The 15,494-nt window shown below is 34.5% G+C and overlaps 1 pseudogene; it reads right to left on the bottom strand.

The window, feature by feature from the left end:
* Positions 1 to 6,744: 6,744 nt before the first annotated feature.
* On the bottom strand, positions 6,745 to 7,275 carry LOC145578027 (agamous-like MADS-box protein AGL29 pseudogene; annotated as a pseudogene).
* Between the last annotated feature and the right edge of the window lie 8,219 nt (positions 7,276 to 15,494).

Below are 15,494 nucleotides of genomic sequence, written 5' to 3'. Positions count from 1 at the left end.
AATGGATATCTCAAAAGACCCAAACATTAAAAGAAAAGTTAAAATCGGACTAACTCTTACTAAAGAAGAAAAAACCGATTTAATTAATCTGTTAAAAGAATTTATTGATGTATTTTCCTGGTCATATGAAGATATGCCAGGAATAAATAGAGAAATAGCTCAACACACAATACCACTAATTTCAGGAATAAAACCTGTAAAACAAAATTTACATTGAATGAAACCCGACGTAGCTCTTAAAATTAAAGAAGAAGTTCAAAAACAAATTAATGTAGGTTTTATCAGGGTATCTAAATACCCCGAATGGGTTGCAAATGTGGTGCCCGTTCCAAAGAAAGATGGAAGGGTAAGAATGTGTGTCTACTATAGAGATCTAAATAAGGCAAGTCCAAAGGACGACTTCCCTTTACCACACATCGACATTTTGGTAGATAACATAGCAAATCATGCGCTTCTCTCGTTTATGGATGGATACGCGGGGTATAACCAGATTCTCATGGCCGAGGAAGATATGGAAAAGACTACATTCATAACGCCATGGGGCACTTACTGCTACACGGTAATGCCATTCGGGTTGAAAAAAGCGGGTGCCACTTACTAAAAAGCGGCGACTATCTTATTACATGACATGATGCACAAAGAAGTTGAGGTCTACGTAGATGATATGATTGTAAAATCAAAAGATCGTCCAGGACACCTAGTAGCCTTAAGAAAATTCTTCGAAAGGCTGAGGAAATACAACATGAGGTTAAACCCATCTCAGTGTGCCTTTGGAGTTACCTCAGGAAAGCTCTTGGGATATGTCATTAGCTCTAGAAGAATAGAGATAGACCAAACCGAGATTAAAGCAATCTTGTCAATGCCGCCACCCAAGACCGAGAAACAGATTTGAGGATTCATTGGCCGGTTGCAATACATAAGTAGGTTCATTCAAATTAACCATGATATGTGAACCCATATTCAAGAAAATAAAGAAGAACGTGCCAGTAATATGGGACGATGAGTGCCAAAAAGCCTTTGAGAAAATCAAAGCCTATCTCGCTAATCCTCCCGTACTAGCACCTGCGCTTTCGGGAATCCCTCTTAGGTTGTATTTTACAGTCACCAAAGAGACAATGGGTGCGATGCTCGCATAAGAAGTAGAAGGAAAAGAAAACGCCATCTACTACTTATGAAAAAAGATGCTCGAGTATGAAGTACGCTACACACCACTAGAGAAATTGTGCCTCGCATTAGTGTGGGTCATAACCAATTAAAGACACTACATGCTCGTTTATACAGTCTATGTAGTATCTTGGATGGATCCACTAAAGTATCTCTTCGAGAAATCTATACTTAATGGGCGAATATCAAGATTGATGGTCACCTTAACCCAATTTGATATAAGATTCATGCCCAAAAAGGCTATTAAAGGGTCAGTGGTCTCGGATTTCCTAGCGGACTTCCCAATAGAAGATTCTAGGTTACATTTTCAAATTATAACCGTTCGAATTCTGAAGGCGGGAAAGATGAATTTACTAATATGCCCCCATAAATTTTGCCTATATATATACAGAGGGTTTGACCTCACTTTTGCACTTTAGAACTTTGCGAATTTTTAGAGAGAGATTAGAGCTTTTTAGAGAAAGAAAGTGATTTCTTTTGAATCTTCAAGAGCTCCGCCGTGTGATTGAGTTTTCCGGGCATATTTTTGAGTTTTTTGGTCAACTTTCAAGTCTTCTCAAGAACTCTTCGAGTTTTCTACACGGACAGAGGTAGGCCGCCTGTTTTCTTTCCCTTCACCTTTACTTGTATTATTATTTTTCCTTTTGTTATTTATTTTTTCAAATCTGGCTCAACACTCGGCTTCGTCTGTTTCTCCTCATGAGGTCGGCCGTTCTACTGGGACTGAGGAGTCTAGAGTGGACGGAGACGAATTGTCTCCTTCAGGGAGTAGGTCCATTTCTAGTGCGTACCTACTCACCTCCACCTATTCTTCTCTGTCCCTACAGTCGGACATGGCAAGGACAAGGCAAACATATGATCTTTATGCGGCCAAAAATCCAGACGGTAGTCTGGTCAATCCCAGGAATCCTTATAACCCAAATAACACGGACGTAGAAACCAGGTCTACTACCCATACAACCGCTTCCATGGGTACTCATTGCTCGGCCATGGAAGTAACTTCTTCTTTTGAAGAGCGCTAACGTGCACAGGGCGTCTCTTCTTTCACGGGAGTGTCTGAGCCAACCCTGGAACTCAGGTCCTCACAGCATGCCAACTCGGCCATGCAAGCGGCCGAGTTGCTATCTCGTGAGAGGCCTCCTTCCCTTTCTCGGGCGGCCACTGCTGGTCCGTCCATCTCTGTTCCTACACCATCACATCTCCAACATAGCAGGACGGACAGGCCTAGGACTAGGGTTATCATTAATGAGCCGTCTGACCAGCCACCTCGCAACGACCCTTCTTCGACAAATCAGGCGGCCGCTGCAAGGGACAAGGGCAAGGGACAAGGGACAAGGGCAAGGGTCCCTTAGTTCTTGAAGAGGCAGCTATCTCTAGGGGCGGCCACGGCTCCAGAAGTAGGAGCTCGGCCGAGGCTGCTAATCTGGACAGAGTTCTGTCTACAGAGTTTAGATCTGCTCCAGAAGGCAGGAATGCGGTCAAGGATGAGGCGACGGCTGAGGAGGTCGTTGCCAATGTAGACAATTTTAAGGATCCGTACACCTGTACGGTGGGTAACTCGGCCTTAGCCTACTTGAATGAGGGCTTTGACAAGTACAAGGCGTTTCTCCAGCTGGGAATAGTGGCTATATCTGTACTCAACCCTCGCATCCTGTTCCTCTCACCGAGAAGAATAGACAGACAATAGTGGGATACCTTTTCGTTCAGCTGATGCAAAGGCTTATGCTTGTACTTCTGACCATGACTTGTTCTACATGCCTCCAACCCGTTACGAATGGCTATGATCTGGTTCTCAATCGAGCAGTGCACCTAAGCCCAAACTGTGTCTAAAGAACCTGTTGAACTGTCGATCCAACACTTCAATGCTGAATGTTGGCTCTCAACCTTGCAGTTGTTAAAATTGCCGAAGTGCAGTACCTGGTTTGTCCAAAACAATACAAACTTCTCCTTGTGTATGAGCCAAGTGTCCACAACATAGTCAATCACTTACAGCCATCGACTCCACTTGGTTTTCAACACTTCAATTTCTCTATTATATGCCTCTTCAGATGTAGAATTAATCACAAGCCTCCACCTCCCATTTTTGAACTTGGCACCAATCTCTTTTTTTTACAAACATGGAAGTAACCTTAGCCTCAACATCTTTATTAATATGCCACACACACAACATGTTTGTGTTTGGAAACACGCTCTTCAACGCTGCACAAAGGCCAAGCTCCCTATCTGTCAGTAGTACCAACGGCTCTCTATGATGACCGATCAACAACCTCAAGCACTAAAGCACCCACCGATAACTTTCTTGGGACTCTGACCTCGTGAATGCATATGCAACAAGAAAAATCTGATTAGTCAGTGTAACCCCAACAATCTCAAAGAATGGCATGCCGTATCGATTCGTCTTATAAGTGGAGTCCATACCTATCACGTACGGGTATGTGCGTAGCAAATTTGTCATGATCAGGTGTGCCATGAAAGCATGTTGCAACACATTGTTGGTATCAGTAAAAACCCAAGTGAGGTATTTGCTTTGTCTTGCCAAATGAAGCCCCTGGTGAACTACATCTCTTTCCTTGAAGCGCTCCATTCTTATGTTACTTTTGCAGTTGTAGACATGCCTGATGTTTGGATTGTCTCCGGGAAACTTTTCTACAAGAGTTCTCATGATATGTCGAGGCGGCACCTGTGCCTGAGTCATGTCACGCACTACCTGCTTAGATGCAATACTAAGACCGCTAATTTGTCGATGTCCCTCAAGATAAACAACTGGCCTGAGTCATGTCACGCACTACCTGCTTAGATGCAATACTAAGACCGCTAATTTGTCGATGTCCCTCAAGATAAACAACCAAAGAATGATTGTGAGTGTTGTTTAAGCAACTAAGCTTCTAACCATTTACTACTCTAACATATTCAATGATATAAATAATAATTTAAACCCTATAATCATTCTAATAACTATATTATAATATAATTTTAATAACAATAATAATTTCAAAAGTGTAAAATACAATAACAATCAACCTATACATGAAATCAAAAACAAACAAAAAAGAAAAAAAAATTCAAAACCCAGGAAACGCCTAGGATTTTCGAATACCCTAGGTTGAAACGCCTAGTTTTTTCGAATATCCTAGGATGTTTTGAAAAAACTAGGCTTTTCAGCCTAGGGCATTCGAAAATCCTAGGCGTTTCCTGGGTTTTCAATTTTTTTAAAAAAATTATCGCAAAGTACCGATTCCGTACGGTTCGACGAGCCTTCGGCGAGCGTCAAAGGTTGTGTTTCTGGTATTTCATCGTTGTTCATAAGATCTAATGAATTTGATTTTGCAAAATTTAAAAAATTTGTTTGATTTCACGGTGGTTGGGGTGGTTGTTCGATGAACTTCGGTGGCCGTTGACCACTAGAGAGAACGGTAAAAAGTTTTGTGTACAGTAAAAGTGTGAAATTGAGGTAAAATTAATTATTTTTATAATCGTTATTATAAGGTTAAATACGTAATTTTATTTTATTTTGCGGGCGTTAGTTAGATAATCGAGGGCGATATTTAACAACCCCAAAAAAAATTAAAAACTTAATTAACTAATTTAAAACTAAATAATAATACTTATATGTTTGAAAAACAATAATAATAATAATAATAATTTAAAAAGCAAATTAACCATTCAGCATCACCAACAATCCAGTAACGGAGCAACCTCCACCACCTTACCTCCCTTGAGCCACCAACACCAAACAACAACCACTCCAACCCAGCATCCACCCCTACCAACACCACCGTAACCAGATGTGTGCATTACAAAAGCCCAAGAACAAGTTATAACAATATTAGTGATCTCCTTGGATTAAGAAACATAAACGTAGACAAGGCGGCTACAGAAAAATAAACGGCGCGGTCAGATGAGCCCACCAAGAACAAATCAAGCTGCCATGCTATGGATGAAGATGACGCTGAGCAGCGCGTGAGAGGGAAGCGAGGGAGTGGAATGGTGGGCGATGCGGTTTAAGAGTGTTTTGTGGAGGATGAAGGTTGGTGGTTTAGAGAGAGGGGGGCGACACGGCGCCGGGGCATGGGAGGAAATATGTGCGTTGCCGGAATTGGGGTGTAGGGAGTCTAGGCGGAGTAGGCGGCGGAAGGCGTGGTCGGGGCTGGTGGGGTATTTTTGTATTAAGACATATTTATTTTTTATTAATAATTTTTTATTTTTTCCTTAAAAAAATTAGCTTTTTTAATTTTTATTTTTTTACTAACTAGGTGTCGACACGTGTCATCTAACTTGTTATAACAAGTTAAATGACCTATTGGGACTATTTTAAGCAAATTCACATCAAAGTTGGGATTATTAAAAAATAGTCCAAAGTTGGGATTACTTTGGGCGAATCACACAAAGTTGGAATTATTTTTGTCAATTTTTCCTTTTATTTTTACCCATCACAGGCTGCCACGTGTCTTGTAACTTGTTATAACAAGCTACATGACGGGTTGATACCATTTTGAACGAATTGGGATTAAAGGTCGGATTATTTAAAAATAATCCAAAGGTGAGATTATTTTTAGCAGATGCCCCAGTGGTGGGGTTATTCCGGACAATTTTTCCTTAGTAAAAACATTTAAGTTTAGTAAAAGTAATTCAAGTTAAACAAAAACAATTTAATTTTGTACAAATAGTTTTAATTTAGTTAAAATAATTTCAGTTCAACAAACATAATTAAGGTGAAAATAGTGGGCCTTAAATTTTGGGATATGGAAATTAAAATTGTAGCCTGCTAAGTTATGAATCAAGATTTTATGGAAATTGAAATACCCTACCTAATTGAAAAGGTTATGAAATATCTTTAAAATTGGCAATAAATCAAACTAATAAGGAAACATATCATCTAGTAATAATTATTGAAAAGTTTTATTAAAAACTTTTTCTCACCAATTATTAACTTAGGATGTGCAATTGTCATGATACACCTAACACTTAGGTGTAATTTTAATATGAATGCCATTACACATTATAATTTTACATACTCAAGTAAAAATTATGTAATATCTAAATATCAAATGAATGATGTAATGTGTCATTTCTTCTATACATTGTGAAAAAAATAGTATATAAGTAAATTTTAAAACATGTATGTATATGTTATTAACATTGTGAATAGCATGAACAATAGCTAATTTAATGTTCCATGTATCAATTTTTTTTTATCAAATCAATTTAATGAATATATGTTAATTTTAATACCAAAGCTTATTATGTAACATATCAATTATAATTTCAAAAGTTAGGAATTAATTAAAAAAAAGTTGTATTTATGTATTGATTTAATAATTGTAGTCATGTAATTTGAAAAGTATACTTTTGTTGGAAGTAGAAACATAAAATCAATAATAAACTTATAATTTGGCTTAAAATATAACACCCAGATATATTATGATTTCATGAAAATTAAGATTACAATATTACTATTCAAAGGAAAAACAACAAACATTTAAATAACTTTATTGACCATGGTCTTCATGGCTTCTATTGAACTAAGATATTGTTTATTTTAGTAACCAAGTTTTTTTTTGCTAATCATCTAGGATTGAATTACTCCATATTTGCCAAAAGCAATAAGGATTGCGATGCTTCATATTCCATCACCTGGCTATCTGAATTGGTGCAAAATTCATTTAGTTGCCTCTGAAATATTTTCACGTGATTTAAGTCAAGTTTTTCAATTGGTTGTTTTCCCTCAAACAAACAATTGTTTCCCCATTGGTTAAATTTCTCATTTTTTTTAGTTTCAGACTCAACTTGAGCATCCAGATTGATGAGTTCATGGTTGAGTTTTTGAACTCGCTTTTGAGTCTTCTTGTTCGTTGCACGAGATCCATTTTCATGGCTTCTACCTCGTTTCTGATTTCTATTTTGAAATCGATTGACCACAGTTTCAATATTTGGTTTCCCAAATGAAAAGGGTTTTCCTCCGGGAGAAAAGACGATAATTGCAATCTCTGCTCCACACAAGGTAGAAAGCTCATTTGCTTTCTTAAAAACGCCTGATCGACGCTTTGAAAAAGTGACCAACCTTGATGAGCTTTTCTCTATTTTCTTCATTTCAATCTTTCGACGACCCATATTCCCCTCTTAATTTTTGTTATTGTGTATGTTAAAATTTAATTGTGAAATAACAAAGGCACAAAGCTAGAACTAAAATCTCTTTTAAAGGAGAACAACAGATTATCTGACCGTTGATTTTTTATAAAAAAGATGGTGATCTAACCGTTGATATTTATTTATTAAAATGGGAAGAAAATTTCAATTATGGAAAGAAATCTCAATGGATCTACTTTAGCAGATTTCATAGGTACAAAAAATAATATATTTCCCACATAGAATCCACTTTCCATAGTTATTATTGGTCTAATAATGATATATTTCCCACCTAATAAGCCCAAGGTGTTTCACAATTTTGAATAGTAAAATATTTTTAATTATTTTACATTTGCCTCATTAACCATTTGTTTCATAATGGTATAGTGATGATGTCCCCTTTTATGTATCACAGTTAACAAACAAAGTAATACAGGAAAAATTTATAAAATTTATTTGAAATTTGACTTCTTATATATGAGGAAAACAAAGAATTTAAATAAAAATTGATTATATTTTACGTGTTCTAGATATTGGTGTTAGTCTACTAGATTATTATGAGATTAAAAATAACAAAAGCTAAAATAACATAGAGTAAGAACATCATTTGATTATTAACTATATAGAATTTTGCATTCACCAAGTTAGAGTTGACAAAAATATTAGACGTGTTAGAGTTATTTATATGTGTTAGCTTTAATAAGGTTTTCCAATTTTTAAAAAGTTTACAAAATAAGGGGTAAGTGGCCGTTATATTTGAAAGTGTCTTGTATTACATGTTGTTAATGAGATTTTTTACTTTAAGAGGGATTATATTTTAATTGGATTATATGTTTTAATGGATAAAGATGAACAATTCTACTAATATGTATTTTTAAAGGAAGAAATTCAAATGGTTAGTGTAGTATAATTATTATACTTCCTACTTTTAAGAGATATTGAACCATAGAGATTTTTATGGTTCCTAATGTGTAACTTTAACCTTTGATATGTTTAATTCTCATTACGTAAAAATTATTAAAATTTGATATCTAGAAAGTATAAATCGGGATAAGTCAGCAAGATTTCACAAGGCTATAATTTCACTTAAAGTAAATCATAATAGATATTTTAGTAGTGTAATAGTCAACATGGTGCAATATGTGTGGAATGAAGGAAAACTTATTAAACGATTTTTTTCACCATATAACCCCAAGTTTTCCATTTATTCGCTATACCACCCTTGCACTTTTTTTTAAATTCACCATATACCCTCTATTTTAGGGGTGTCCATATAATTAAAACCAAAATCCAATCCAATCCAAACCGAATTATCAATTTGGATCATATTGAGATTTTTTATAAATTTAGATTTTCAGATTGGATCGGATTGACCCTAATTGGATCCAAACTAAACTGAAAACCAAATTATAAAATTTAACATGTATGACTATGGACTTTTGTCGTTGTTGCTCAAAGTTGCGGTTAAAAATTATTGTTGCCTGCTCTCTTAACCTCCTGCCTTGTAGTTGTACTTGTGCATAGTGTTAAATTGTTAAGTATTATTGTAATGGACTAATGGTGTTGCCTTGTAGTTATACTAGTTATTTTGAACAATTAATTTTGACTTGATGTTAAAAAATCTATGTTAGTCATGACTATTTTCAAGATTTGTCTTAATATATATTAAGGATTGGACAAAATATTTTTTTTATAATTGTTTTTTATTTTTGTATCATTGTATAAGTTTATTAGATGCCAAAAATTTATGTATTTTAATGCGGATTTTCGAATCAAATCCAAATTACCGAATTTTAAATTGGATTGGATTAAGAGAGTGATTCGGATCAGAGCGGATTGAAAAATTATAAACCGAATTATACTTCGTATCAGATTGGATTTGGCTTAAATCCAAACCGAAAACTGAACGGGCACCCCTACTTGGGTTTTTTCAAAAATGCACTTAATATTCTTCATGACTATTGGTCGTTAGAACCATAAGTTAGTAAAATTAATTATGCCACGAAACCACCTTAGATCCCATCCTATACCCTTTGAAACTAACCCCTTATCCAATTCCAACCCCCCAAAACCAAATACTCCCTCCGTTACGAGTTACTCACAACAAAGAGGGAGTCTGCGGACTCCTAAGCAAAACATTGAAAGTATGATTAATGAAAGGGATTGGGTGGGCAGAGGAGATCTAGGGTGATCTTAGGGTTGGGGAAAGGGAGAGGTTGTTTCAGGGTGGAGAAAGGGATTGGGTGGTTTAAAGGTGTAATTAATCAAATTTTATTCATCCTGTAGTCATTAAGGGTATTTTCAGATTTTTATAAAAACTCAAAGGTATAGCTGTATATACAAAAATCCTAGGGTATCGGGCGAATAAGATCAACTAAAAATTCGAGAGTGTATGATGAAAAAATTCAAGCTTTAATTGTATGTAAATTTCACAATTAATTAATGAATGGGCCTAAGAAAAAAATTTAATTTCGACTAATAAATATATTTTGAAGATACTAAATTTTAAAGAATTTTTTATGGTGGTTATAGTTAATTAGTTACTTGAAAGATTGAATCATTTTAATTTGATTTCACAATGAGAGCGGATACAAACCAATCTGGAAGCAAAATTCAATTTACTTTTAAAATAATAATTCTATCATATTAAAAACAAAACAATAAATAACTTATCTGGAAAGTGGCTACTAGATCAGACTTGATTCTTGAATCGTCATCAATTGAATGATGGTATTGGTTATCACGCCCATGATTATCACGGCTCCGAGAACTGATTGTAATTTCAACGAGTAGATGGATAAAAAGAGTAGAGACGTAGAGTATATTAACCCCCAAAATTATGTAGAGAAGGACATAGTGGCTAATTTGTTTTTCCAATGTAATTGATATTTAATCACATTTAAATGTATGAAGATGTTATATAAGAATGGTAGGAAATCAATAAATAGATGGAGGAAAATCATGTTGCATCATGAAGGAAGGCATTTAATTATGTAACGGCGACTAAATATATTTATATACATATAAATAGTCAAAATGGCGTTACTAGTCAAATTAGAAAGCTACACCAACAAAGGCAGTTAATACATGTAAGCTCCCGAAATGTTTATGAGAAGGATTAAGAAATAAAAAAAAAAGTCTTGTTTTAAAAATTTTACAACCTTAACTATAAAGAATGAGTAGGTTGTGGTTATATATTTTTTTTCTATGTGTAAGAATATATATATATATATATATATATATATATATATATATATATGTATATATATATATATATATATATATATATATATATATATATATATATAGGCTGTGAGGTTGTGGTTATATATTTTTTTTCTATGTGTAAGAATATATATATGTATGTGTATATATATATATATATATATATATATATATATATATATATATATATATATATATATATATATATATATATATATATATATATATATATATATATATATATATAAAATTGTATCTATGTATCTTAATTTTCCATTAGCTTATTTTTTATTTTTAGGAAAAAAATGGTCAGAAACTACCCATCTAATAGGTCATTTTGTCAACAACTACTCGCTTAAAATTTTTATCAAAAAATACCCCTAAATTTAAAAAGTTTGACTATCACTAACCCATTTGGGTTTTCGGGCAATAAAATCCGGCTAGTGGGAAACACTTTTATTTTTCCTTGCAAAACTTAAGCCCAACCTTCGTCTATAACAACCAACCTCATCCACTTTGCAACAGCTCATCCTAAAAACACAAAAATTCAAAATTTTGTCAATTGAAGAAGGGGAAAGTAATTGATGATAGAATTAGAAGATATGTAATGCTGATTCTAAAGTTTAATGATTATAAAATTAGGGTTCATTTTGAAATAGAAATTGAGGATATTGCGACATTGAGAAAATTTGTTGTTTTTCATTGTAATTTGATAATTTAGGGTTACAAATACACTTTTTTGCTTTTTAATTGCCGAATTTTTCATTTCGTTCTTAAGTTTTGGAAGGAAATATAAAGAAGTGGACCCCACTAACCAGATTTTGTTGCAAAAAACCAAAATGGGTAGTGCCACTCAAGCTTTTTAAATTTAGGGGGTAATTTTTTTGATAAAATTTTTAAGCGAGTAGTTGTTAACAAAATATCCTATTCTGTGGGTAATTAACTAATTCTTGACAATTTGTCCTTATTGTTATCAAATCACGCTCAATAAAAAAATTCCACCATTAAAAAAATAAAAACATTATTATCATTTTTTCTTTGACCTTCAACCATCCAAACGCCCTCATTAGATCTTTATTTGTCTATTCATTTAAATCATCCTAACCCCTACTTTTTAATTTATTCATTTTTATTCAATAACCTTTACAATCTTATTTTTCTGTTTCATTTGAATTTGAATCTTCACAATCTTCACAACCTTCACGAGTCATGTACACTTTGAGTCATGTCATATCACATCGAGTTGAGTATACACACACGTGTCAAAACACATTAAGTCACATAAAGAGTCAAATACACTAAACCTTGAGTCAACCTCAAGTCAACCAAACACAATGAGTCAAACACACAAGCCTTATGTCAACCCTATGAAAAAACATAAGCAAAGTCCCATAGTCCAAAACATAGATGCAGGTGCACTAAGTCCCAGACGGACAAGTGATCTTTGTAAAGATCTAAGGCAAAAGACGCAAGTTTTTAAAGACATGCGAAGCTATCACTTCCAAGGAGTGGAGATGAGAAAATTTGACAAGACAGCTCAACGTGTAGTGATCTTGGACAACATTCTCTAGAATGTGAAAGTTGTCACCCGATTTGAGAAGATGGCTCAAGGCGAAGCAATCTTGGACGGCGTTCCCTAAGATTTGGAGGTTGTCGAACAAAATAACTTTGATTCAACAAAAAATTATTGTGTCCTAAGGCATGGACGACTCACACAACAGGTTTCTCGAGGCGAAGAGACCCATAATTATCGGACAAGTTTTCCCAAGATGAAGAAAAATTATCGATTGATGCACACTTCTCAAGGCGTAGAAGTAGGCGATTGCATCCCAAGGCATTGGTACTTAGTGGAATTTCACTTGTGAGCTACTCGAGGCGTAGGGGCTCACGATAGGACTCTCAAGGAGTGTAAACTATTAAACTATTAGACTTCCCAAGACGTGGAAAATCATCATTCAGAAGACTACTCAAGACGAAGGAGTCTATGACATGTTGCCCGAGGCGAGGAAATTTGTCGTCATTCACTTGTGAGTTGCTCAAGACGTAGAAGCTCATGATAGGATTTCCCGAGACGTGAAAAACTGACATCCAATGGATCGTTCGAGACGTCGTGGCTCACAATAAGAATTCCCAAGGCGTGGAAGATTGTCGTTCAGTGGATCGCTCAAGACGTGGTGGTTCGTGATAGAATTCCAAAGACACGGAAGGTCGTCAATCAAATGATCGAGTCAAGGCACAGACAAGATTTTGGAGACGGCTACAAGCAACAGTCTTCGACGATGTCTCGAAGCAAGGAGGAGATTGTCTACAGCGATGAGGCACTACTATGGCGAGGTACTGCCACAACAACTGACCATAGCTACAAGCAGCAATCTTCGAGGATGTTCCCTAGCTTGTGGAAGATTGTCACCGCAAAACTGAAGATAGCTACAAGCAGCGATCTTCGAGGATGTTCCTTAGCTTGTGGAAGATCGTCACAAAAATGTAGCAACAAAATTGGTTACTCTAGAGACGTGTGTTCGACGGTGCAAGATACGTGTTTCTAACTCTTTTATTTGTTAAACTAACGCTAGTTTGCAGGTATCGGTGTTACAAGAATGATTTAGGATCGTAGAACGTTCTGAATCATCCTCTGTTCCTATCGCTACTTTGAATTTCATTTTCGAAACTTATATTTCTCCAAACTTAGTCAAAGTTGGGGTTTCTGTAGACACCTAATTGTGTCTCCCCAAAAACCAAACCCAGTTATGAGTAATTTTCACATCATTGATATCAAGTAAGGTGAAATGTTGAAGAGTCTCGTGAATTCTTCTGTTTTCTAAAATGTTTTAATAAAAATAATTCATTTCTATTTTCAAAAATCATTCATTTCGTATCATATTTATGAAAAATATCCAATCCAATTTAGTGTAGTCCATAAATAGGGTCCAATAATTATGTAATTGGATGGGGTTTGAAAATACCTTTCTAACGATATGTTATAAGCCCAATTTCGAGTTATAAGAAGGAAGTTATTGTCAAAATACTAAAATGGGTCTAAACGAGTTTGATGTGTGACCCAATGATCATGCAGAGGGTCTATTAATATTAATTGTATTCCTAAAACAATTAGGATTAATTAGAAGCTTCTACAAGTTTCTAAAAGATCTTAATTATCCTTTTTGAAAAGATAAGATTAAAGAACTTGAAATTGAATAAAACTTCTCTTTTTGAAAGTCCTAATTTTATTAGAAATGAAAGACATCCAAAGACAGTCAGATATTATTTTCATGCCTCATAATTTTTATCAAAATATTTTATAGATGGATAGCCCTTGAAATTATATTACCAATGATATATTATAATATTAATTCCGAGCTATAACAAAAAAGATATGAAAGAAATATGAAATTCTATCCAAAACTGACACCCTTTCACTATTTCAACCATATCTTTTATTATAAAAATATTTGAATCTGATTTTAATTGGGTTAGAAAGTAGACTTGAATATTTTTCCAACGACATATTATATGACTTATTTTGACTTCTAGATCAAAAGTTATGATAAAAACAAAGTCTGCAAAAAACTGTTTTTATCGCGCCGCAACAAGCTTTGTCGCATCGCGACAAAACCTATTTTTCTCCGATTCGAATTCTAACTCTGTTTTATCGTTTTCGGTCGTTTTTCTCTATAAATAGGGTTGTTATTCCCTGTTTGCAATTCATCAACAATAACCAACAATCAACAATCATCTTTCTATTCTCTTTCTCTTAAATCCAGAAGCTTATTCTTTCTTTCTCATTCTTGATTTTCTAAACCTTTTCAAAACCTTTTCAAAATACACCATACATCCATCGTGAGATTTAGACACACCTAGCCAAGCTCGAAGGTGCCTTCTCCCTAGACTTGAAAGGTTTATAATTTCTGAGGGTTTGGTCCCAAATCCCTATTTCAATTATTTAAATTAATTGTTTGATTTAATATTTTCCTTGAAGTTGCTAACGTGTGTATTGTTTTGATAAAAAGAGATATGAGGCAACAAAGTGAGTAATTTCATTGTTATATCTTTAGAAAGCATGTTTAGATTATTTTAATTCCTAGTGTCATGTTAGGATGTTTTTATTGCTTTCTAGTACCATGATTAGATTGCTTTCAATTTTTTTATATCATGTTAGGGCTAAAGCTTTGATTTTTATTGTTTAGTGACATGCTAGGATTTGTTATTAATCTTGTTAGTATCATGCCTAGGATCTTGCTAATATTGATATTATTATGCTTTGATGAGATCGTTGTTATGATGATGTTTGTTGTATTAATATTTATATGTTGCTTGACGTTATTGTTATTGCTTGATTATGCCTCTCTTGCAGAATTAAAGGAATTTGTACTTGAAATCATGCTTAATAAGATAATTAATAATTTGATTTTAGGCTAATATGATTTTGATTCAAGTGATCGCCAATAATAGATTTGTTTGTACATTAATAATCAAACAAATAGATTAAACAGATTTAGGATTAATATATTGATTGTATGTTAATCAGAAAGCGGACATGAATATGAGAAGAACAAAGTAGAGGCCAATTTAGGGCACGAAGGTTCAATATCTTTTAGGTTGAATTTGTACCTTCATCCCTGAATATCTAGCCATGGTTTAGGACCACTATGGAGTTAGTGATCTCTAAGATCGTGAAGGGGTGTAACCTTCACCCTGTGAATGGTTTACAAGTTCCTAAAACTTGTTGGCAACTCTTTTACTCTAGCTTCCTTCCCTTTGGACGCCACCATACTTAAAGTATGATCACAGTGAGGCTCAAGTGTGGGATGATTGAAATATTCCCTACATCAGGTCATTTCCAAGTTGGGTCATTTTCGGGTTCAAGTCAGGTTGCAGGTTTCAATCAGGTAAGGTTATTTACAAGTCAGGTCATGTTCGGGTTCAAGTCGGGTTTGGTTCAAGTCAATAATTTGCAGGTTATAATCAGGTTGGGTCATTTC

This window comes from Chenopodium album, chromosome 14 (assembly GCF_948465745.1).
Source record: "Chenopodium album chromosome 14, dcCheAlbu1.1, whole genome shotgun sequence".
NCBI classification, from domain to species: domain Eukaryota; kingdom Viridiplantae; phylum Streptophyta; class Magnoliopsida; order Caryophyllales; family Amaranthaceae; genus Chenopodium; species Chenopodium album.
This window is presented reverse-complemented; position numbering and strand designations above follow the sequence as displayed.